This window comes from Bubalus bubalis, chromosome 5 (genome assembly GCF_019923935.1).
Source record: "Bubalus bubalis isolate 160015118507 breed Murrah chromosome 5, NDDB_SH_1, whole genome shotgun sequence".
Lineage (NCBI taxonomy): Eukaryota > Metazoa > Chordata > Mammalia > Artiodactyla > Bovidae > Bubalus > Bubalus bubalis.
In genome coordinates this window covers 99092721-99119354 of record NC_059161.1, presented here as the reverse complement: position 1 = coordinate 99119354, position 26634 = coordinate 99092721, and the positions used below count along the sequence as shown (strand labels likewise).

General features: G+C 41.7%; 1 protein-coding gene and 1 non-coding gene across 6 annotated transcripts in view; one reads left to right on the top strand and one right to left on the bottom strand.

The window, feature by feature from the left end:
* Window positions 1-26634, bottom strand: part of PAK1 (p21 (RAC1) activated kinase 1) — a 161935-nt gene that overhangs the window by 81790 nt on the left and 53511 nt on the right. The window contains exon 1 of one of the 5 annotated variants that reach the window (XM_025286271.3): window positions 14137-14434. The exons of 3 other annotated variants lie outside the window; for them this stretch is intronic. The gene's annotated coding sequence lies outside the window, so the exon portion shown is untranslated. Of the gene's footprint in view, window positions 1-14136; window positions 14435-26634 lie in introns of those variants that run through there. One more of the 5 variants, XM_006062963.4, reaches the window with a different exon arrangement.
* Window positions 1704-1776, top strand: TRNAG-UCC. The gene has a single exon. It is a non-coding gene; the product is annotated as a tRNA-Gly (tRNA).

Sequence of the window (26634 nt, the reverse complement as noted above, 5' to 3'; positions counted from 1 at the left end):
CTGAATGACTCTATAATAAATGCAGGATCACTGTGAGGTTTCAAAAGGGCCACTGGCAGGGTGATAGAGTAAAAAGATGACTGGAGTTAAAATCAGATGAAATTTAAGTCCTGGCTCTGCTCTTCACCAGCTATAGTTCTAATAGAAGCCTCTATACCTATGAGCTACAAACTGTTGTTTCCCTTGAGCAGTCTCAAGACAGATATGGGTCAAGAGGCAACCAAGGAGGGGAAGTGATTTATGTCTGTTTTTCTGTAAAAAGCATATAAAAACATATACATGCATGCTCAATTGTGTCTGACTTTATGACCCCAGGGACTGTAGCCCACCAGGCTCTGCTGTCCATGTAATTTCCCAGGTAAGAATACTGAAGTGGGTTGTCATTTTCTACTCCAGGGGATCTTCCCATCCCAGGGATGGAACCTGCATCTCCTGCATTGGCAGGCAGATTTTTTACCACTGCACCACCTGGGAAGCTCAATCAAGCATGCTATAAAAAGCATGAAGATACAGTGCTGAAGTAGAAAAAAGGGAAAGAAAACACTTTTCAAGTACCCATTATGTGCAAGTACACTTTCAGTCAGTTCAGTCACTGTCGTGTCCAACTCTTTGCGACCCCATGAATTACAGCACGCCTGGCCTCCCTGTCTATCACCAACTCCCAGAGTTCACTCAGACTCATGTCCATCGAGTCAGTGATGCCATCCAGCCATCTCATCCTCTGTCGTCCCCTTCTCCTCCTGCCCCCAATCCCTCCCAGCATCAGTCTTTTCCAATGAGTCAACTCTTCGCATGAGGTGGCCAAAGTACTGGAGTTTCAGCTTTAGCATCATTCCTTCCAAAGAACACCCAGGACTGATTTCATTTAGAATGGACTGGTTGGATTTCCTTGCAGTCCAAGGGACTCTCAAGAGTCTTCTCCAACACCACAGTTCAAAAGCATCAATGCTTCGGTGCTCAGCTTTCTTCACAGTCTTACTCTCACATCCATACATGACCACAGGAAAAACCATAGCCTTGACTAGACCGACCTTTACATACTAAATAAAACCAGACAGGGATTCAGAGGAATGTGCTCACCAACAACCACTTCTTTCTACTTTATCACATCTGGATTCCACAGCCACTAGTATAATACACAGTCAAGATAATCAAAGATATTAAGATACCCATAACATCAAAGCCAGAAAAAATCTTAAAGGTAATCTAATCTGATCCCCTTACATAACAGGTGAGAATACAGAGGTCCAAAAAGCACAGAGAAATTGCCTAAGACTACACAGAAATTTAAAGGTGAGGACTGGAACCCAAGTCTTCAGACACGCTGCCAAAGAATTTTCCAACTATACTGAGGTAATTCTAGCCCCTCTGTACCTTCACTGACCTGAACTATGCTACTTCTGATTTACATTTAGATCAGTCAAATCTAGCCAGTGGCAAATACAGAAATATATAAACACATTCAGGCTGGACTTGAGATTGATATTTACTAAATGTCTGCCACGAGGTAAGCAACAGAAAAGATAAAATAATTTCCTGTTCCTCAAATAAGTCAAGTCAAAGTTATGTACACCTTTTACTGCCGCTGTAGGTTCTTCATTCAAGTACAATTCAAATAATTTTTAATGTGTACTTACTTATAAGGTTCTATGCCAGAAACCAGGGATATAGAGATAAATAAATGAGTAGGGGCTTAGGTAAATTCCCTGGTGGTCCAGTGGTTAGGACTCTGTGCTTCCACTGCAGGGAGCCCAGGTTAGAACCCTGGTCAGGGAACTAAGATCTTGCATGCTATGCAGTGCAACCAAAAAAAAAAAAAGAGTAGGGGCTTAAAGAATAAATGGGTCAGATAGTAGTCTTTGACTCTAGACTATAAGAATTCTCTTGGGGCTTTTTAAAATACTAGATGAGGTACTTAAGAGAGGAAGTATGCTAATACCCGCAATTTACTTTGAAATGCATTTTTAAAAATAAGATAAATTAATGGCTGACCATAGGGATGTGATATAATATACATGTCAACATATAATGGAAGTGATAAAGCAAGTTAACATGAAAATATTAATGATATAAGAATCTATATGGTGATTATACAGGCATTCACTATAAAATTCTTCCAACTTTGCTGTATGTTTCAGATTTTCCTAATAAAGGGAGGGAGGGGTGGATACCACTGCTTGAACTCTGATTTTAATTGGTCTGGGATAGGCCCAGACACTGAAATATTACCTTGACCAAGGAAAACAGACAATAAATAAATGAATGACTTTGATAGAGAACAATGATGGCAAGTATACTCCAGACCATAGGAAAAACACAAGTGTGAGAGTATGGCGTTGTATGCAACATGAAGGTGAAAAAAACAGGACACAGCAGTCAGAGAGGGCCTTTTATTTTCTGTAACGCACACAGCTTTAGTCAGAAAAACGGCCCCTTCTAAGCAGTTCTAGATCTGTACAATGAAGCTCCATGTTAAAAATAAAAGATGACATGGTTGATTAAGAAAAGGCTGAGAGATGACAATGAGAAAGGAGATATGGTCTGGAGGAGGGGACCAACTGCTATTTGTCTGTACTGAGGACTCTGTGGTGCCTTGAGCTCACACAATAGGGCTTGGAGTTTAGGAGAGGCCTCTGAATGCCTAAACAAAGTTGCCAAAATTCTTTAAAAGTATCTGAATAGAAGCTCCTGGACCAACCAGCTTTACAAACAGGGTTTCAGACATCACTTAGGTCTGATATTTTAGTAACTACTAACATTAGTGAAATTTACAAGAAAACTTGGAAATCTGTTTGGTTGGTATCTTTTCCTCATTCAGTCATGCAAACATTTATTCATCTCCTACTTTTTGTCAGGCTGTGTCAGGTACTGGGGATAAAATAGTGAATAACTCAGAAGAAAAATCTCAAGAGATGCTGCCAGTCACCCAGGGTCACACAGCTAGTAGGCAGCAGAGCCAGGGACCTGAAATGAAATCTGTGTGACTATAGAATCACCTCTCTTTCCACTGCACTATACCTTACTGTTCACTCAAGAGGCAAAGGAATGGACTACATAACCTCTAATAATACCTCAGGCCATTATTTAAATGAAGATGGGAAAGGAAAAAAGAAACAAAACCTATCTCATATATTAATCACATTTTTCAGTTCCAACAACTTAGAGCTGCTGAGACTTGAATGACCAGCACTCCACCCAAGACTGGGGAGTGCATGCCCTTGACACCTGGTTATAAGAATCTGATCTTTAATTAAATCGTGCCAGGAGGTTTTCTTTGGCAGGAGCCTGGAATGTTGCAGTCTTGAATTTGCTGAGGGATGTCCTTCTGACAAGTCAAAGACATTCCCGCTATGCAGCGTCCAGTCACTTGCACTGGTTTAGCAACAAGAAAGCAAGTGCTGAAATAGCAGAAAGGAAAACTGGAAGCTGTTTCTGGGCATAGAAAAACTACTTTAATTTCTGACCCCCAGTTTCCTCTTTGGTAAAATACAAGTAAGATTGTCTTTTTCACAGAGTTATTATGAGAATTTAAAAGCGTATATAAAGTCCCCAGCATGCTGTCTGACACAAAACAGATATTCAATAAATACCTGTTATCTCCAATTACCTAACCAGTTTCATCTCTTTTATCGCTAAACTTCTCATTCCAGCCCAATGTGATTTCACGCTCTTGCCTTTGCCCACACTGTTCTCTCTGCCTAAAACGTCCCAACTTGTCTGCCAAGAAAATTCCTACTCATTCTTCAACACCCAGCTTGACTCACTTCCTCTACAAAACCTTCACACAGCCCTCCTATTTCTACCTTGCCCCAAATTTAATAGCATTTTATACATAATTCTGTGCAGCAGGTTCCATATTTCATGATATTAATCTCACCAGTCCATGAACAAGTCATGGAACAAAACTAAGTACGATTAATGTCTGTGTCCCCAAGACAGCACAGACCTGGCACAATTAGGTAACTAGTAATGGTTCACTGACTAAGGCAGCCTGGTTTAGAGAAGAAAAACACAGGAGCTGGAAGTATCTTATAAAGTCAGCTAATTCAAAATTTTTATTTTATAGTTCCAATATGAAACCCATAGGGTATGTAACTTACCTAAGATCACTCAGTGAAACAGTGCAAAGGACATGACTAGCCTGATTATTCAAATTCTCTTAAAAATACTTTTTCCACTAATTATAACTTGAGACAAAATGAACAAAGAGCTTTATCTGGAAAACTTGGAAAAAATTGTACTTGTAAAGCAAAATGGAAAAAGCAGAGAGATATGGAGTCAAAGATTTAACTTATGCTGACATACCTTCACCCTCCCCTCACCCTACCAATAATACCACACATCTTCCTCACTCCTATCACCCCTGCAGATGACTTACAGAAATCAACACCAAAGGTCTTATAATCCTCTTCTATCATCTTGGGCAATTCCTGACCTGCATCTCCAATGCAGGAGACAGAAGAGACGTGGGTTCAATCCCTGGGTCGGGAAGATCCCCTGGAGCAGAGGATGGCAACCCACTCCAGGATTCTTGCTTGGAGAATCCCATGGAGAGGGGAGCCTGGAGGCCTACAGTCCACAGGGTCACAAAGAGTCAGACACAACTGAAGTGACTTACCATGCACACAGTCCAAGTTAACCATTATTCTCATGATTACACCCTAGACTTTATTCCCAAAATGTTCACTGATATCTAGAGTGAATCATCCAAACAAAACCTCCATGTAGCTCACCTGTTCAAGAACTTCCAAAAGCATTCCTAGACTTTATTTTGAGCTTCAATCCACTATCAGTTAGTCCCTACTGCCATCACTTCCTTTTTTCCCTAAACATAAATCACTTAAACATCAAAAAACATCAACTCTCTAAAACTCAAAAACAAAAACATGAACAACCCAATTTAAATATGGGCTAAGGATTTGGACAGACATTTCTCCAAAGAAGATATATGCACATAAGCCAATAAGCACATAAAAAGGTGCTTAATATCACTAATGTTTAGGGAAATGCAAGCCAAAACCACAATGAGATACCACCTTACATCCATTAGGATGGCTACTATCAAAAAAAAAACAAAACAAAACAGAAAATAACAAGTGTTGATGAGGATGTGGAGAAACTGGAACCTTTATGCATTGCTGGTAGAAATATAAGATGGTATAGCCACTATGGAAAATAGTAAACAGTTTCTAAAAAAATTAAAATATTATAGAATTACCATATGATTCAGCAATTCTAATTCTTGGGTCTATATCTAAAAATATTGAAAGTTGAGTTTGGAAAAGCTATCTGTACACTCATGTTCATAATAGAATTATTCACAATAGTTAAAACGTGGAAGTAACTCAAGTGTTCATTGACAGATAATGGATAAGCAAAATGTGGTATGGAATGGAATATAATTCAGAAAATGAAGGAAATTCTACAACATGCTACAACACTGATGAACCTCGAGGATTTTATGCTCAATAAAATAAGTCAATCACAAAAAGAAAAATATTGTATAATTCCATTTACATGAGGTACTTAGAATACTCAAAATTATAAAGACAGAAAGTATAATGGTGTTGACTAGGGGCTAGGGGAAGAGAAGGATGGGAAGTTGTTGTTTAACAGGTATAGAGTTTCAGTCTTACAAGATAAAGAGTTATGGGGATGGATGGCAGTGATGCTGTGCTGTGCTGTGCTGTGCTTAGTCGCTCAGTCATGTCTGACTCTTTTTAACCTCATGGACTGTAGCCCAACAGGATTCCTCAGTCCATGGGGATTCTCCAGGCAAGGATACTGGAGTGGGTCACCATGCCCTCCTCCAGGGAACCTTTCCAACCCAGGGATTAAACCCAGGTCTCCTGCATTGCAGGCAGATTCTTTGCAGTCTGAGCTACAAGGGAAGCCCAAGAATACTGGAAGGGGTAGTCTATCCCTTCTCCAGGGCATCTTCCTGACCCTGGGTCTCCTGAGTTGCAGGCAGATTCTTTACTGGCTGAGATACCAGGAAAGTTCCATGGTGGTGATGGTTGTACAATAATGTATTTTTAACACCACTGAGTGGTACACTTGAAAATTATTAAGATGGTAAACTTTATATTATGTGCATTTACCACAATAAAAAAGAAAAAAGTAAGGAGAATTAGAATTTATCATCTAATAAATACACTACAATGTGCCGAAAGTACACAGTGGTATCAACAGTCATATTACCCCATTAATGCCAGAGTAAAGATTAGTAAAATGAGACTTAAGATATTAACTGTGGACACTGGATAATTGACTCTCAGTAAAATTTGTAGGATAATAAGATGGCTTATAATAAAATTTCTCTGCACGTGTATATACTAAACCACCCTGATCAAAAAACAAGAAAAATCTACCCCCTTGCCTCCTCTTCCTTTCCAAAATACAAGTGGCAAAATCCCAGCTTCAGGATAGTTGAGCTTAACTCTCTCCAAACTGCCTCTATACAAAAAGAGCTGAGTACCCTAGAGAACATTACCTGGTTGACTGCTTTAGCTTGAAAATTGTGATGCTCTTCTAATTAAGATTCAGTTCAATTCAGTCGCTCATCATGTCCGATTCTTTGCGACCCCATGAATCGCAGCATGCCAGGCCTCCCTGTCCATCACCAACTCCAGAAGTTCACTCAGACTCACGTCCATTGAGTCAGTGATGCCATCCAGCCTTGCCTCAAATCATCAATTGGGATTCTCATCTACCCCTTGCCTCAGGCAATGATCCAACTTTCAATGAGAAAACAAAAATCTTCTCAGGAGAACTCTATCTTCTTACCCTAAATCTGTGTTTCCCTGCACCAGTACCACCCACTGTACCATACAATGAAGGAGGTGTCTCTTCTCTTATCAGAAGTTATCCTCCCCTTCTCTCTTCTCCCTTTACTCCTTCACTTGTACTCCCTCTCACCTGGAATGTTCTTCTCCTTCAGCAGCTACATTAACCCCTCTCTCTCTCTCTCACACACACACACACATTCAGTCATTCAGCAAATATTAATACTTATTTAGCTCATACTCATTAATACTCATAATGTAACAATTCTAATCTAGCTGAATAGAACAAAGTCACTGTGTCCGTGGACTTTATGGATTGATTAGTAAGAGAAGTGAAGAAATAAATAAATAAATAAATATACAATGTCAAGTCCATAATGAAAATTAAACAGTAGTTCATGTGAATATAAACGGACAGGGATGGGGGTGGTATACATGATAATGATCAGGACAGGCTTCTCTGAGGAAAAGACACTTAAGACATGGATGAAATGCAACAGCAAATCACAGTAATATATGGAAGCATTTTAAGCAAAGGGAGCAGTAAGCACAAATGTCCTAGATAAGAATATTTGGGGCATACAGAATAGCAAAAAGGCCAGCAATACAGAAGTTGAGTGAACAAGGAGAAATGTGGTTAAGAGTTTAAGAGCAGAGATGTAGCCAGAGGTCAGAACAGGCTGGACCTTACAGGCCACAATAAATTTGAATTTTCTATCAAGTGTGAGAAGACACTCAAGAATTTATGTTTTGAATAAACCACTATGGCTGCAGAGTAATGACTGCAGAGGAGCAAAGGAAAAGCAGAGAAACAATTAAGTTATCACAATAATTCACATGAGAACTGATGGTGGCTTAAATGGATCACAGTAGGCAGAGAGTATTTTGAAGGTAGAGCCAAATGACTTATTTAGAGACTAAATATACAATGTAAGAAAAAAAGGAAAAACCAAGAAGATCTCTAAATTTTTGACCTGAGCTAGAATACTGGATGAATATGAACATGCTATGCATCTCCTATTCAAAGACACACACATCCCTTGACATTCACATACTCCTCCAAACACTATTTATTTCTTTGTTCCCCTTTATAACACAGCTTCTCAAAAGAACTGTCTACTTATACTATCTCCACTTCCTCCCCTTCTGCTTGCCAACTAACACCCTACTATTTGGCCAAAAGTGGTCTTGTCAAGCCTCCTTGTCAATCATCTCCATGTTGCCAATCAAATGGTCACTACTCTGTCCTCATCTTACTCAACCTTCCAGCAGTATTCAATGTAACTGACCTCCCTTCTCTTTCAAATGCTCTACTTTTTTGGCTTCTGGGAAAGCACATTCACCTAACTTTCCCTCTATATTTCTGTCCATTCCTATCTCCTTTGTAGACTCTTCCTTCACTAGCTATCCTACACATGTCACAGGCTAGGAAGCTCCTTTCCTCACAATACACTCTGTCCTAGATGTTCATCCATTCCCATAACTTAACATATTATCTAGATGTTGATGAAACCCAAGTTTTTATCTTTAGTCCCAAAGCTTTTTCAGACCAACAACTATCTGTTAGATCAGCAGTCTCCAACCTTTTCGGTGCCAGGGACGGGTTTCACAGAAGACTATTTTTCCACAGACAGGGTTGGGGGCACAGGGGGAGGGGATGGGGAGGTTCAGTTTAGATGCTAATGCAAGCGATGATTCAGGCAATGTAAGTGATGGGGAGGGGCAGACAAAGTCTCACTCGCTTGCCTCCTGCTGTGTGGCACAGTTACTAACTTGGGCCCAAGAGTTGGGGGCCACTCTTTTAAATATTTTGCCTGCATGTCTCAGTTCAGTTCAGTTCAGTCGCTCAGTCATGTCCAATTCTTTGCGACCCCATGAATTGCAGCACGCCAAGCCTAACTGTCCATCACCAACTCCCGGAGTTCACTCAGACTCACGTCCATCGAGTCAGGGATGCCATCCAGCCATCTCATCCTCTGGCGTCCCCTTCTCCTCCTGCCCCCAATCCCTCCCAGCAGCAGAGTCTCTTCCAATGAGTCAACTCTTCAGTGGCCAAAGTACTAGAGTTTCAGCTTTAGTATCATTCCTTCCAAAGAAATCCCAGGACTGATCTCCTTCAGAATGGACTGGTTGGATCTCCTTGGAGTCCAAGGGACTCTCAAGAGTCTTCTCCAACACCACAGTTCAAAAGCATCAATTCTTCAGAGCTCAGCTTTCTTCACAAGTACCCTAAAGCTAATTTCAACAAATGGAATTCTGGGTTTTTACAATATGTATCATGAATTTTAATTATATTTGCTTACTTATTATACATCTCTCTCACTAAACAGTAAGCTTCACAAAGGAGCAACTTTGTCTGTTTTATTTATCAATGTATACTTAGAAATTAAATAGGGCTTAATAACAGTAAACACCAAGATTTACTAGACCTTCTCTGTCTAGTAATCACTCACATGTTAACAGGAGAGACAGATACAAAAACCCCAATGACAGTATAACATGGTAAGTGCCACTATGAGTGACAAGAGGATGCACATGAATCCAAAAAAGGGGTCCTTAGAATGATACTCAATATTTTGTAATACTGATAAGGGAAAAGAATGTGAAATATATATATATATATATATAATTACATCACTTCACTGTACACCTGAAACTAACACAATATTGTAAATCAACTACACTTCAATGAAAAAAAATAAAAATAGAAGCCCTTAACAGCCTAAGAGTCAGGGAAGACTTTCTGAAGAAGGTAACTTCAAAGGTATTTTTGCAGGATAAAAGTAAGTACAGCTATAACTGCTGCTGCTGCTGCTGCCGCTAAGTCGCTTCAGTCGTGTCCGACTCTCGGCGACCCTATAGACGGCAGCCCACCAGGCTCCCCCGTCCCTGGGACTCTCCAGACAAGAACACTGGAGTGGGTTGCCAGTTCCTTCTCCAATGCATGAAAGTGAAAAGTGAAAGGGAAGTCACTCAGTCGTGTCCGACTCTAGCAACCCCATGGACTACAGCCTACCAGGCTCCTCCATCCATGCGACTCTCCAGGCAAGAGTACTGGAGTGGGGTGCCAGTGCCCTCTCCACAGCTATAAAGTACCTACTATATATTCTTTTCTTTTTTATATATAATTATTTTAAACTTTATAACTCAAGATATTTATAAATATCTTCTATTTTATATATGAATATTAGAAAGATTAAAAACCAGTACCTAGTAGGTGAACTGAGGTCAGTTTAGTTTTAATCCCTTTCCCCCTTCCTTCTTTTATTTTGTTTTGTTTTTTGCTATAGCACAAGGTATCACTAAAAATACTTCTCATGCTTGCCACCTACCATTTATTTGACCTTAAAAACACTGTTTCTCAGGTGGTGCTAGTGGTAACAGAGAAGGCAACGGCACCCCACTCCAGTACTCTTGCCTGGAAAATCCTATGGACGCAGGAGCCTGGTGGGCTGCAGTCCATGGGGTCACTGAGAGTCGGACATGACTGAGCGACTTCACTTTCACTTTTCATTTTCATGCGTTGGAGAAGGAAATGGCAACCCACTCCAGTGTTCTTGCCTGGAGAATCCCAGGGACGGGGAGCCTGGTGGGCTGCCATCTATGGGGTCGCACAGAGTCGGACACGACTGAAGTGACTTAGCAGCAGCAGCTAGTGATAAAGAACCTGCCTGCCAATGCAGGAGACATAAGAGACGTGGGTTCAGTCCCTGAATCAAGAGGATCCCATGGAGGAAGACCTTGCAACCCACTCCAGTATTCTTGCCTGGAGAATCCCATGGACATAGGAGCCTGGCAGGCTACCATCTACAGGGTTACAAAGAGTCAGACATGACTGAAGCAACTTAGCACACATGCACACAAAGAAAACACTAAGCCTCTCAACCTCAGTGTTCAGTACAGGGCTCAATTACCAGTCTCTAAAGCAAAGCATCCTCTTTCTAGCCCCTTTCTTTCATTTTTAAGGATTGAGGCTCAGTTTTAAACTAGTCAGTGAACAACCCTTGGCATTTCCTCCAGGCTGCAACATTTGAGCATTTTTCATGGCTGAAAATACACCTAGGAACAATCACAATAACATCTATGCAGCACTTCACAGTTTACAAAGTCTTTTCACACATTTATTATTTCATTTGATCCTTACCAACCCTATGAGTTATTAAGTCCCTATTTTACAGAGGCCAATGGAAATAAAATGCTTCACCTAGCTCCATCTGGTCTCTCGGCTCTATAGTCTGCCAGAAATTGAATTAAGAAATTGGAGGGGTGCGGAAGGGGAGGGGAGTACAAATGACTCATACAGGGAGCTCATCATCAAGTCCCCCAAATGGCCCAAGAGCCAGGAGAAGTTAACAAGGAAAAAGAGTGTTTCCCTTCCAAAATAATAAGTGTTTGGCCATGGCACAGTGACCTATCACAGGTATCTGTTCTTTTTCAATATCAGCAGCACCTAGAGTCTAGCCTCACAGATAGGCAGAAAGGGAAACATAAGAAAAGCCTCTGTACACTGTATGTACACACAGAGTCAGAAGATAATGTGGTATAAAAGCACAGATATCACCTTTAGGGAAGACCTGAGTTTAGGGTCCAGCTCTGCCACTTACTGAAATCAAAAGTTCCCTCCTCTGCATTATTATAGTTCCTTGTGCTTCTCTTACATCACATATCGTTATCACATGAGGTTTCAGATACCCACTCTTAGACTTGCCCTGGAAGGCAGCAACTTAGTTCAATTTCCATTTTTGCATTCCCAACACCTGGTACCATAACTAACATAGATGGTTCAGAGAAGGTTTAAGGATGAACAGATATCATATTCAAAGTTTTTTGTACATAAGCACATTGTCTAGACAGTAAGTATACATATAATAGCAATCTTGCCTTGTTATATCTGCTTTCCCTCTCACTGAACCACACTGAGGACGCTCCTGAAAAAAGGTTTGCTGAGGAGAAAACAAATCAGCCCAAAAAGCTAGTTTTCAGAGAGAAAGAAAATGAATGTATATGGTCCTCTTTCCCAAACTACAGTGTTTCCCAATACAGCAACCTCTAGCCCTAAACAACCCCTATCTTACCCAGGCCACTCTCTTCTTCAAAAGACCACTGTTCTTCTCCCTCAGGATTCCTCCTTCTCTCCCTCCAACCCACTCCTGCTATCCTCCTCCTCTTCTCTAGGTTCACAGGTCTGCCTCCCTTCCTTCAGGTCAGCAAAGCTTCTAAGCTGCTATAGAGTCTTTGTGTGCTTCCTAGTTGCTCACCGTTTCCCTGGTGGCTCAGATGATAAAGCATCTGCCTACAATGCGAGAGACTGGGGTTCGATCCCTGGATCGGGAAGATCCCCTAGAGAAGGAAATAGCAACCCACTCCAGTACTTTTGCCCGGAAAATCCCATGGACAGAGGAGCCTGGTAGGCTACAGTCCATGGGGTCACAAAGAGTGGGACATGACTGAGCGACTTCACTTTAGTTGCTCATCTCACTAAAGGAAGTTAGAGCCTCCAGAAAACTCTTGCCCTCCTCCCACACCAGTTCCTAAGTCCTCACACCCCAGTTCCTAAGTCCTCCCCTTCCCATCTGGCTTACTCATTCTGCCTCTGGGAAATGAGGTGGGGGACAAATCCAGGAAGAAAGACTGCTTACTGTTGGGCCCAAAGCAAGGCAAAGAGGAGTAAGGAGAGACTGGTGCTTGGGAAAGATAGATTCATGGTGTAAGGCAAAAGTAAGGGAGCTGGGTAGGGAATAGTGTTTGAATTTCACTAACACCATGGCAAAAGTCCCTGCAAACCAGTAACCTGCCAAGAATGAGAAAGCTGAACCAAAAGGAAAAGAGAAGAAAGCCTAATCAAGAAGAGAAGGACTCAAGAGAAAAATTGGCTATGGAGGGGAAAGAACTAGAAAGAGAAAGTATGAGAGGAAAGGGGAGCAGGAAAAAGAAAATGGGAATGGGAGAAAAAGTGGGTAGAGCACAGGACAGGAAAAATGATCAGGAGTAGGAAGTAGAAAGGCAAGTGGTGAGAAGATAAGGTGGTAGAGTCATAGAAAAACTAGGGGAAGAAGGCAGTCCAAAATAATCAAGGTAGATTAGTATCAGCCTGACATGTGTTTCTTGGTCCCAGATGATCATAATTAAGACATTACACAGTCTCAAGGTCTGTCATTAGCTCGACATTCTAAGGAGGAAGTTCCAGAGAAGATAACAACGTTTAAAGCAGCTTTATGCCCAAGTATCAAAGAATTGACCAATTTGGAGAAAAACTATTAATATACCTTGACCTGCTTCTTCCCAGCTCTGTCTCCCTACGACCAATACACCTACTGCTACTGCTACGTTGCTTCAGTTGTGTTCGACTCTGTGCGACCCCATAGACACCAGGCTCCTGAGTCCCTGGGATTCTCTAGGCAAGAACACTGGAGTGGGTTGCCATTTCCTTCTCCAACGCATGAAAGTGAAAAGTGAAAGTGAAGTCGCTCAGTTGTGTCCGACTCTTAGCGACCCCATGGACTGCAGCCCACCAGGCTCCTCCATCCATGGGATTTTCCAAGCAAGAGTACTGGAGTGGGGTGCCATTGCCTTCTTCGAATACACCTACACTCAATAATTAAAAATCCACCATTCTTAACCTCTGCCTTGTCCCTGAAGTCACAGAGTCCTGAGCAGCCCAGTAAGATGCCATTCAAAAGATTGGCTGGAAGACAAGGTACCAAGATCTGTTTCCCAAGTTTGCCTATCTCCTACAGTGTTGAGGGGGACATTTCTGCAGTCTACTCTAGGGCTTTTACCAAGTTGCCTGTCCAAAAGGCAGTTTGGCAGTCTGAAAATGCCAGTCACAAACAAAATGTCAAGCCCTTCGCTGCACAGATAAGGAAACTGAGGCCCACAAAGGCTGCCTAAATAGGACTAATTCCCCCTCACCCCAGGTCTCTCATCTCTCAGTTCACTTCACCTCTTAACAAGTCATTTATAATACAGTGCCCCTCCTCAGCACCGGAGAGAAAAGCCCCCTCGGTCCGGCAGGACAGCAGCTAATCCAAAGCAGAGGGAAGCATCACCCCAGCCGCCAAGCAGAAGGGTGCTTGCAAAGAAGCAAGGATCCTCAGGCAGAGCAAGTTCCCCAAAACCAGCTTCCCCTTCAGAGCCTTCCCTAGCCAGGGCTCTGGTTCCAGCCCTGGCCTAGCCCTGGGTGGGCTCATCTGAGCATTCCACCATAAACCCCTTCTCTTACTTAGGGTCTCTTAAGGGAAGAGACCCTAAGTCTACCGGACCCGCGTCACCACTCCCCGGAAACCAGCAGAGCCGTCCCCCCTCCCCAGCACCGCCCAGCTGAGCATGCCCCAGGGTGGGCCAGCATTACCTGGTCGGAGGAGCCGGCCCCGGCATCTCTGCCTGCGGTTTCTGTCGCAGAGCCGCACCTCTCCCACGCCTGGTCGGCTGCACGACACCCAGGCTCCACCCGGGCAGCTATACTTGGCTGGGGCCGGGCTCGCAGCAGCTCAGCCGCCCGAGCTGTGGCTCTGGGGTGCAGCACGCTCCCGCCCTCACAGGGCGCAGCAAAGGCTCCGCTCCGGGGTTGGCGAAGCAGAAGGGGCGGGGAAACAAGGGAGGGAAGGAGGCGGGAGAAAACCCGCTTCTCCTTTCAGTAAAGAAGCTCTGAGGGAAAGCAGAGAGACCTCCCCACCCCCTCAGCTATTCTCCGCCAACTAGTCTTCAGCAGGGAGTACTTCTCAGTGAATCCAGGCTGTCCGGGGACTGTCTGAGCTTCCTGGGTGGGCCCCAGAGTCAAGAAAGAGAACCAGAGCTCTTCTGTGCCTTTGCTTCTCCAGCTAGGTCTGGACCCAGGACAAGTCAAATCAAACCTACCATTCTATATTAGGCCTCAAGCAAAGAAACTGACCCACCCACGCCCCAAACAAAGGTGTCAGGTTCTAATTCGAATGCCCCAGGGAAAACATTGGGCGGATACTTATAGCTGCTTCTAAGCAAAGAAATCTCTGTAGCAGTTACCATTTATTAAGTGCTATTCTGTACCAGGTACTTCACAAAATGTTATGTCTATCTCACCACAACCTTAGGAAGTAGTTGTTTGTTGTTATTTAGTTGCTAAGTCGGGTCCAACTCTTTTGCAAGACTATGGACTATAGCCCTCCAGGCTCCTCTGTCCCTGGGATTTCCCAGGCAAGAAAACTGCAGTGGGTTGCCATTTCCTTCTCTAGAAGAATCTTCCCAACCCAGAGATAGAACCCACCTCTCCTGTACTGGCAGGCAGATTCTTTCCCACTGAGCCATCAGGGAAGCCCCACCAACACATGTGTCAAAACTGAGTTCTGGGCTTCCCTGGTGGCTCAGTGGTGAAGTCTGCCTGCCAGTGCAAGAGACATGGGTTCAGTCTCCGGTCTGGGAGGATCTCACATGCCACAGAGCAACTAAGCCAGGGTGCCACAACCACTGAGCTTGTGTTCTAGAGCCTATAAGCTGCAACTCCTGAGCCCATGCACAGCAACTACTAAAGCCCATGAGTCCTTGGGCTGGGCTCCACGACAAGAGAAGCCATCACTGCAACGAGAGAGTAGCCCCTGCTCACCAAAACCAAGACACCAGTCAAAACAAAAAAAAACTGAGTTCCAAGAAAACATGGTTTTGTACAATAAGTATTTCTTAAACACAGACTGTGAATCAGGCATTGTAAAGGGCCCTGAGCAGAACACATTACATACTATTTACCAACACTGGCCCAGACCCTCTAAATCCTAGTGTTGACCCCCCAAAATGAAACAATAAATTAGAAAAAAAAAAAAACTTTCACACATTTCCAAGTGCTTCCTAAGGGTAATTTCTTATAGAGGTAAGACTCTATAAACTGCTCTTGAGAGACATCAGGAGTCAAGAGAATGTAGGACCTCTTGGGGGTCATAACTTGGAGTTTGGGTTTTGTTCTAGGTTTTAGCAATGGGAAAGATTTGGAAAGTTTCAAGCATAATGACAAGGTCTAATCTATATTTTTTTAAAATCACCAACTGCTGAATGGAAAACAGAGGAGATGGTTATGAAAATGAGAAGTCAGTAAATTCTTTCAGAACTTTAGCCAAGAGAAGGTAATGATTTAGAGTAACATATTGTAGAGAAGAAGGTAATAATTTAGACTAATATAATGGAGAAGAGATAAGGAGAAATAAACATATTCTAGAGATATATGGCTTGGAAGCAGCAGCAAAAGTTGGTAAAAGACAGGATATGATGAGTGAGAGACGGCAGTGACTTTCCCAAGACCACACACCTGGTAAAGGACTGACTCATTCCAACTTTGGTTTGACTCCCAAGCCTATGCTTTATTTCTCTCTGCCATGTCAATTATCTTTGTAGCAACAAAGAGATGTCTGCCATATCCCTCTTCCTACAGCTTGGCAAAGAGCAGGTAACCAGTATTACGTCTGATCAGAAATTTAAGTGTACTATAGGGAAATTTTATAGAATTTACCCATTTTCCCTGAGAGATGTCCACACGTCCATTCAATATACCAACATAATCTGCTTACAGGAGGATGCAGGGAAAGAACTCCAGGAGCACAGAAAAGAGCTCTTCTGTTAAGTATCTTTCACCCTTCCCAGACCCTCAGTACCTGTGCTATTACAACTACCAAAATCTCAATTTTAGTGGAGGAGATGGAATTTCTTGAAAATCTCTTCCAGCATGGAGATAATTAGTCAATAATACAGACTAGAGGGGTCTGCTGCACTATGAGAACTCAGATTCAAAGTAGTTTTAGAATATTCTTTTAACCCCCATACCCATGTCCTTCAACTTATGAATGAGAGGAGAACCGAAAAGAGTTCTCAGTCCTGAACATAGTTCATAACATCTGACCTTACCTAATTTCCCAAGCATCTGCTCTTATATATGGGCTCTGCTGACATGTGAAGGAACAGAAAGCTCAGGAGCAATGAGCACTATGAGACAGTGCTTCCTAATATTCAGCCAGGTGCCTCTCTGTAAACTTCTAATTCTACCTCCGAGAGCACTCAGAAAGCATCCTTCAGTGCCAAGTCATGTTAAAGGCTTTCAGATATGTGTATATGATGATGTATCATGGCCATGCACTTTTTCTCTTCTCCAAAATAAACACATTCAGTTCTTTTAATTATCTGTTCATTCAACAACTATTAAAGCAAATTGTACAAGCCACCAGAGACACACATATCATCAAAGAGGACCATACCTTCAAGGAGTTTATGGTTTTGGTATGCTGGTTTTTAACTCTCCCTATGTATCAAAATTATCTGGGAAGATTTAAATATATATACTTAAGTCCTAGCAGAGAATTTTACTAAATTGGTCTGGGATATAGCCTAGGCAACATATCTTATGAATATAACTCTAGCTATATATAGGTATCTATCACAGGACTAATACTACCTGACTTCAAGACTTATTATAAAGTTACAGAGATAAAGGCAGCATGTTATTGGTGAAAGAATAGACAAATATATCAATGGAACAGAACAGAGACCCAAAATAGACATACACAAATACAGTCAATTGATACTTGACAAATGAGCAAAGGAAATTCAATGGAGAAAGAATAGTCTTTTCAATAAATGGTGTGAGAACAACTTGACCTCCACCTGCAAAAAAATTTAGACACAGACTTTACACTTTTCACAGAAATTAACTCAAAATGTATCACAGACCTAAATGTAAAATGCAAAACTATTAAAAAAAAAAAAAAAGTCTAGAAGATAACAGAGAGAAAATCTAGATGACTACAGATTGGGTGATGGCTTTTTATACAACAAAATCACAATCCATAAAAGAAAAAGCTGAAAACTTGGGCTTATTTAAAAATTAAAACTTTTGTTCTGCAAAAGACCCTTTAAGAGAATGAAAAGACAAGTCATAGACTTGGGAAAACATTGCAAAATGCACATATGATAAAGGATTTATATTCCAAATATACAAAGAACTCTTAAAATTCAACAATAAGAAAACACACAACCCAATCAAAAACTGGACAAAAAATCTAAACAGACACCTCATCAAAGAAGATATAGAGATGGCAAATAAACACATGAAAAGATAATCCCCCATGTGTCATTAAGTGAAAGTGAAGTCGCTCAGTCATGTCCGACTCTTTGCGACCCCATGGACTGTAGCCTACCAGGCTCCTCTGTCCATGGGATTTTCCAGGCAAAAGTCCTGGAGTGGATTGCCATTTCCTTCTCCAGGGGATCCTCCCAACCCAGGGATCAAACCCAGGTCTCCCACATTGTAGACAGACTCTTTACCGTCTGAGCCACCAGGGAAGTCATTTGTCATTAGGGACTTGCAAATTAAAACACAACAAAATACCACTAGATACCTATTAAAATGGCTAAAACCCGAAACAGTGACACCACCAAATATTGCTGAGGATGTGGAGCAACAAGAATTCTCATTCACTGCTAAGGGAATATAGGAGAAGGCAATGGCACCCCACTCCAGTACTCTTGCCTGGAAAATCCCATGGATGGAGGAGCCTGGTAGGCTGCAGTCCATGGGGTCGCGAAGAGTCGGACATGACTGAGCGACTTCACATTCACTTTTCACTTTCATGCATTAAGAAGAAAACGGCAACCCACTCCAGTGTTCTTGCCTGGAGAATCCCAGGGACGGGGGAGCCTGGTGGGCTGCCATCTATGGGGTCGCACAGAGTTGGACACGACTGAAGTGACTTAGCAGCAGCAGCAGCTAAGGGAATATAAAATAGTAGAGCCACTTTGAGAGAGAGTTTGGCAGTTATAAAGCTAAATATAGGCTTACCAAACAATCTAACAATTGCACTCCTAGATATTTATCTAAATGAGTTGAAAAATCTATCCACAAATATTTATTGCAGCCTTATTCATAACTGTCAAAATTCAGAAGTAACCAAGATATGCTTCAAATAGATAAATGGATAGACAAACATCCATAGAATGTGTATTAAATTCGGCAATAAACAGAAATGAACTATTAAAACATTAAAAGATCTTTACCAGTTCAGCCACCAGGAAAGCCCATTAAAAGACTTAGAAAACCCCAAATATATACTGCTAAATGAAAAACATTAGTCTGAAAAGGCTGACTCCAATTACAGAATATTCAGGAAAAGGAAAAACTAGAGATGCAGCAAAAAGATCAGTGGTTGCCAGGCACTAAGAAAGTGGTGGCAAGATGTGTAAGTGAAACACACGACATTTTTTATATAGGAAAACTATCCTGTGTGATACTATAATAGTAGATACCTGATACTATGACTTTGTCAAAATCCATAAAACTGTACAACACAAAGAGTGAACCCTAATATAAACTATAGGCTTTAGTTAATAATAATGTACCAATACTAATTCATCAATTGTACCTACTAATGCAAGATGTTAAGCACTTTCAGAGGAAGTGCTGGGAGCAGTGGGACAGATGCGGAGTATGGTCTTTGCACTTTTTGGTCAATTTTTCTACAAGCCTAAAATAGCTCTAAAAATAAAATCTATTAAAATAAAAAATAAAGGGAAAGTATCAAACAAAAAAAGACACATAAGATAAACTTCATTTTCTTTTTATTAGATTCATTAGGCATAAAATTACTCTGTCAAATTGTTGTACAAGTTTCTGCTGTTTCTGCTGCTGCTGCTAAGTCGCTTCAGTCGTGTCTGACTCTGTGCGACCCCACAGACGGCAGCCCACCAGGCTCCCCCGTCCCTGGGATTCTCCAGGCAAGAACACTGGAGTGGGTTGCCATTTCCTACACACTCTCAATTTCTATGCTTACCTCATTCCAGGCTGTGAAGAGTTCAAACTCTACTTTGAGTAGTGATGCTTTAGGGCACTTGCCACTAAACACAGTTCTGTCTGCAATGAACCTCTTATTGCCTGGTTCCCCATGGGGAATATGACAGTCTAAGTGCAGTCCATCCTCTATAGAATGTAGCTGGACTCACCTCCATTAACTACACTTAGTACTTCCAATAATTCAGTCTGAAGCTCCACTAGCTTTAAAGTCACAGTAGTACCTTTGACTGACATTGGGCTTGGGCAGCCAAAACCACAATTTTCTTAAGCATAGCATCATGCTAGGTCTCCTCTAGGGTCCCCATATGTCGCCATTTCTTTGAAACTTAAAATGTAGAACTTCACTGTCATCTTCCTTAAATTTCATCTTTTTGGCTTCAATCTACCTTATCAAGCTCCCTTGCTCTCTCATTCACTCTCTTCTCTCTCTCGTGCCATCTAGCACAGTAGCTTTTCTTTCCATTCTTTATCACCTGCAAATGTAATAAGTACTCTATCTCTTCAAACATTTATCAAACACATACCATGTGGTCTTGCCTGTACTTGGTCATCAGGATTAAACATGACCTAGAAATGGCCTATGACTCCAAGAATCATAACTAAGAAGGGAGGCTAGCATACAGAAAAATGTAAAAGGTGTTGCACTAGAAAACTGAATAAACAAAATAAACAGGATATGGTGGAAGAAACTGCAAAACATGAATGATACAGTATAAGGGAGGACCACTGATGTCTTCAGCAAGAAAGAGCAGATTCAGGCACCTTCTGTTTTTAGACCTCAGTTCTCAAAAACCAGATGCTGGTTTGGTGACAGAAGGCAGACCAGCCAACTCACATGCTGTCTCCTTCAGAGGTGAGCTACAGGAAGCTTGGCTAAGCTTGGTTCCTCTGATGAAATGAAAGACACGTGAAATTGAGGTATATTAATCAGAAGCCAGCATTTTATTTATTACTGAGGGCTAATAGACTATTGGCTAAATATATGAAAAAGCAGAATTAGATGAAGTAGAAGGGACTTTAAAAGACTAAACTATACAGTTAAAGAAAGAAATTAAATCTAAGATACATAATAACATGCCCAACTTTACAGAAGTTGGCAGTTGACTTAAGTCCAATTACTCCTTGCATTTATATAGTCTTTTGTTTTCACAAAGTAAAAAAATCACAAACTATTCTTTCAACCCAAGGACCTTGACCAGTGATGTTTTGTCTATGAAGTCACCTTAGCCTAATCAGGACCTTTCAGGTCATTTAGATGCGAGCACTGTTCGGTTCAGTTCAGTTGCTCAGTCATGTCCAACTTTTTGTGACCCCATGGACTGTAGCATGCCAGGCTTCCCTGTCCATCATCAACTCCCAGAGTTTATTCAAACACAAGTCCGTTGACTTGGTGATGTCATCCAACCAACTCATCCTCTGTCGTCCCCTTCTCCTCCTGCATTCAATCTTCCCCAGCATCCAGGTCTTTCCCAATGAGTTAGTTCTTCCCGTCAGGTGGCCGCAGTGTTGGAGTTTCAGCTTCAGCAACAGTCCTTCCAATGAATCTCAGGACTGATTTCCTTTAGGATTGATGGGCTGGATCTCCTTGCAGTCTAAGAGACTCTCAAGAGTCTTCTCCAACACCACAGTTCAAAAGCATCAATTCTTCAGCACTGAGCTTTTTTTATAGTCCAACTCTCACATCCATACATGACTGCTGGAAAAACCATAACTTTGACTAGATGGACTTTTATTGGCAAACTAAGGTCTCTGCTTTTTAATATGCTGTCTAGGTTGGTCATAACTTTCCTTCCAAGGAACAAGCATCCTTTAATTTCATGGCTACAGTCACCATCAGCCGTGATTTTGGAGCCCAAAAAAATAAAGCCTCTCACTGTTCACATTGTTTCCCCATCTATATGCCATGAAGTGATGAGACTGAATACTATGATCTTTGTTTTTTAAATGTTGAGTTTTAAGTCAACTTTTTCATTCTCCTCCTTCACTTTCCTCGAGGCTCTTTAGTTCTTCTTTGCTTTCTTCCATAAGAGTGGTGTCATCTGCATATCTGAGGTTATTGGTATTTCTCCTGGCAATCTTGATACCAGCTTGCGCTCATCCAGCCCGGCATTTCACATTATATACTCTGCATCTCAGTTAAATAAGCAGGGTGACAATATACAGCCTCAATGTACTCCTTTCCCAATTTGGAACCAGTCTGCTGTTCCATCTCCAGTTCTAACTATTGCTTCTTGACCTGTATACAAATTTCTCAGGAGGCGGGTAAGATGGTCTGGTATTCCCATCTCTTGAAAAATTTTCCACAGTCTGCTGCCATCTACACAGTCAAAGGCTTTGGCGTAGTCACTAAAGCAGAAGTAGATGTTTTTCTGGAACTCTTGCTTTTTCGATGATCCAATGGATGTTAGTAATTTGATCTCTGGTTCCTCTGGCTTTTCTAAATCCAGCTTGAACATCTGTAAGTTCACAGTTGATGTACTGTTGAAGCCTGGCTTAGAGAATTTTGAGCATAACTTTGATAGCGTGTGAAATGAGTGCAATTGTGCAGTAGTTTGAGCATCCTTTGGCATTGCCTTTCTTTGGGATTGGAATGAAAACTGACCTTTTCCAGTCCTGTGGCCACTGCTGAGTTTTCCCAATTAGCTGGCATAGAGTGCAGCACTTTCACAGCATCATCTTTTAGGATTGGAAATAGCTCAACTGGAATTCTATCACCTCCACTAGCTTTGTTCATAGGGATGCTTCCTAAGGCCCACTTGACTTCACATTCCAGGATGTCTGGCTCTAGGTGAGTGATCACACCATCATGGTTTATCTGGGTCATTAAGATCTTTTTTGTATAGTTCTTCTGTATATTCTTGCCACCTCTTCTTAGTATCTTCTGCTTCTGGTAGGTCCATACCATTTCTGTCCTTTAGTGTACCCATCTTTGCATGAAATGTTCCCTTGGTATATCTAATTTTCTTGAAGAGATCTCTAGTCTTTCCCATTCTATTGTTTTCCTCTATTTCTTTGCATTAATCACTGAGGAAGGCTTTCTTATCTCTCTTTGTTATTCTTTGGAACTCTGCATTCAGATGGGAATATATTTCCTTTTCTCCGTTGCCTTTTGCTTCTATTCTTTTCTCAACTATTTGTGAGGCTTCCTCAGACAGCCATTTTCCCTTTTTGCATTTATTTTTCTTGGCGATGGTCTTGATCACTGCCTCCTGTACAATGTCACGAACCTCATTCCATAGTTCATCAGGCACTCTATCTATCAGATCTAGTCCCTTAAATCTATTTCTCACTTCCACTGTATAATCATAAGGGATTTGATTTAGGTCATACCTGAATGACCTAGTGGTTTTCCCTACTTTCTTCAATTTAAGCCTGAATTTGGCAATAAGGAGTTCATGATCTGAGCCACAGCCAGCTCCCAGTCTTGTTTTTGCTGACTGTATAGAGCTTCTCCATCTTTGGCTGCAAAGAATATAATTAACCTGATTTCAGTGTTGACCATCTGGTGATGTCCATGTGTAGAGTCTTCTCTTGTTTTGTTGGAAGCAGGTGTTTGCTATGACTAGTGCATTCTCGGCAAAACTCTGTTAGCCTTTGACCTGCTTTGTTTTGTACTCCATGGCTAAATTTGCCTGTTATTTCAGGTATCTCTTGACTTCTTACCTTTGCATTCCAGTCCCCTATAATGAAAAGGACATCTTTTTGGGGTGTTAGTTCTAGAAGGTCATGTAGGTCTTCATAGAACCGTTCAGCTTCTTCATCATTACTGGTAGGGGCATAGACTTGGATTACTGTGACATTGAATGGTTTGCTTTGGAAACAAACAGAGGTCATTCTGTCGTTTATTAGATTGCATCAAAGTACTACATTTTGGACTCTTGTTGACTACGAGGGCTACTCCATGTATTCTAAGGGATTCTTGCCCACAGTAGTAGATATAATGGTCATCTGAGTTAAATTCACCCATTCCAGTCCATTTTAGTTCACTGATTCCTAAAATGTCAATGTTCACTCTTGCCATCTCCTGTTTGGCCACTTCCAATTTGCCTTGATTCATGGGCCTAACATTCCAGGTTCCTATGCAGTATTGCTCTTTACAGCATCAGACTTTACTTCCATCACCAGTCACATCCACAACTGGGTGTTGTTTTTGCTTTAGCTCTGTCTCTTCATTCTTTCTGGAGTTATTCCTCCTGTCTTCTCCAGTAGCATATTGGGCACCTACCGACCTGGAGAGGTCATCTTTCAGTGTCCTATCTTGTTGCCTTTTCATACAGTTCATGGGGTTCTCAAGGCAAGAATACTTAGTGGTTTGCCATTTCCTTCTCCCATGGACCACATTTTGTCAGAACTCTCCACCATGACCCGTCCATCTTGGGTGGCCCTACAGGGCATGGCTCATAGTTTCATTGAGTTAGACAAGGCTGTGGTCCGTGTAATCAGTTTGATTAGTTTTCTGTGATTGTGGTTTTCATTCTGTCTGCCCTCTGAGGGACAGAGGGATAAGAGGGATAAGACAGAGGGATAAGAGGCTAATGGAAGCTTCCTGATTGGAGAGACAGACTGAGGGGGAAACTGGGTCTTGTTCTGATGGGTGGGCCCATGCTCAGTAAAACTTTAATTTTCTATTGATGGGCAGGGCTGTGTTCCCTCCCTGTTATTTGACCTGAGGCCAAACTATGATGGAGGTAATGAAGATAATGGCAACCTCCTTCAAAAGGTCCCATGCATGCACTGCCACACTCAATGCCACTAACCCTGCAGCAGGCCACCGGTGACCCATGCCTTGTTGGAGACTCCTGGACACTCAGGGGCAAGTCTGGGTCAGTCTTTTGTGGGATCACTGCTCCTTTCTCCTAGGTCCTGGTGCACACAAGGTTTTGTTTGTGCCCTCCAAGAGTCTGTTTCCCCAGTCCTGTGTAAGTTCTGGCAGCTCTACAGTGCAGTTAATGGTGACCTCCTCCAAGACCTCCTCCAACCTCTGATATTACCAGTTAAACATAAGAGGATGTCAGTCAATGATAATGATTTTGGTTCTCTTAAAACAGTCATCTAATATACCATGCTTTCTTGTAATTAGATGGCAGAGCCAATTGTCTATTAAGGACTATGAAGTGAGGCAGAGTATAAAACAAATAAGCAAACAATAATAGCTTACCAAAATATTTCAAGAAAAGAAATAAGCAATGGAGGGATGGAAAGAGCAGGGAAAGGCAAAAATCTATTCAGTGGCGGTCAGTTCCAAAGCAACTAACTAAATCACAATGTACCTGAAGTTCAAACAAGGCAAAAAAGTATAGAGAAGGAAGACATCAATTACATCTGTAGAGCTCGAAGTTTTGTAAAGGAGAGAGTATCTGGGCTGGGTTTTAGGAGTAGAATTTTCACAGATAAAGGTACTGAGAATAGGGGTGAGGATAGAGAGTCATCTTGAGGGAACCTCAAAAGCAAAGGCCCAAAGAATGAAAAAACATGAGCTCTATTTAGGAACAGTAAATAATCTAGATATTCAAGGAAACAGTAAATAATCTCATTATTCATTCACCATTTTCTGAATTTTTTCCATATGCTAGATTCAGTGCAGTCACAGAGGATGAAAACATGAGGAGACCTATTTCCTACCTTCAAAGACAGAGCATTTATAAAGACAACAGAAGACAATGTGTCCCTGACAGTTGGACTTAACAGATTCAAAAATGTGTTGTTTCTTCACTTGTCCCCCTTTCAATAAATGGTAATTCTACTCTTCCAGTTACTCAAGCCAAAAAATCTGATTCATCTTTGACTCCACTTTTCCTATCACCTTCACATCAAGGCCACCAGCAAATTCCAACAACTCTACCTTCAATATAGATCTATAATCCAATCACTTCTCATCACCTTTACTTCACTGTTACCACCTTGGTCCACACTATCAGCAACTTTTACCTAGAATAGTGTATAAGCATGTATGTGTGTGCGCTCACTTGCTCAGTCATGACAAACTACCAACAGGATATATACACTCCCACCTCTGGATCTTGGTACCTTTGGTCACCTGTCTAAAAATATTTCTCCCCAGATATCCATATGACTTGTTTTCTCAGCTCCTTCAGGTCTCTACTCAAACATCACTTCATCAGAGGTCTTCCCTGACTACTCTTTAAGAAACAACAAAAACCTCTCTTCACTCTATCTCTGCACTCTTTATTCCCTCCTACCCTCCTTTATTTGTATGCACAGCACTTAACATCAACTGACATATTTATTTGCTTATTGGTTGACTTCCACCAATAGAATAAATACCCCACAAGCAAAAACTTTTCCTTTATCTTCAGACCTAATAACTATTCCTTGCACACAGTAGGAGAATGGTAAGTAATGGCTGAATGAATAAATGAAACTGGAAAGACCAGTCAGGAAGAAACCAGAAAGAACAATGAAAGCCGGAAAAGAAATGTGGATGTAATCTTAGGATTGGCCTAAAGAAGTGATTGCCCAAGAGTGATTATCTTGTCATTTGTCATAAAAATCACCTTGTCTTCTCTACCAAGTAGAGAGTCTATTTTGTATCAATATAAGAACATTATAATAATTAGAGCTATCCAAGAATGAAATGGATAACATTTAAGGTATTAATACCTCCAATCAACCTCTCAGCAGGGACGATGCAGTAACAAAGTACTCTCCCATAATTTTCCCCTCTGGCTTATCCTTTTGAACTCTGTTTAAATGTCAACACCTCTAGTAAGGTTTTCCAGAATCCCTAAAACAGTTAGTCACTCTACTTATGGTCCTCAGAGCAATCTGCCCACTTATCCCAATTTACTAAAAGTGTTTGTTAATACATTATTATGACTGAATTGTGCTCCCTCCCCAACCTCCAAAATTGATAGGCTGAAGCCCTAACCCTGCGGTGAGCCCCGCCAAGTCACGCCTCCACAGGAGACCCTCCAACACTAGCAGGTAGTTTTGGTTCAGCCTCCTGTGGGATCACTGCTCCTTTCCTCCGGGTCTTGGCATGCACAAGATTTGTTTGTGCCCTCCAAGACTGGAGTCTCTGCTTCCCCT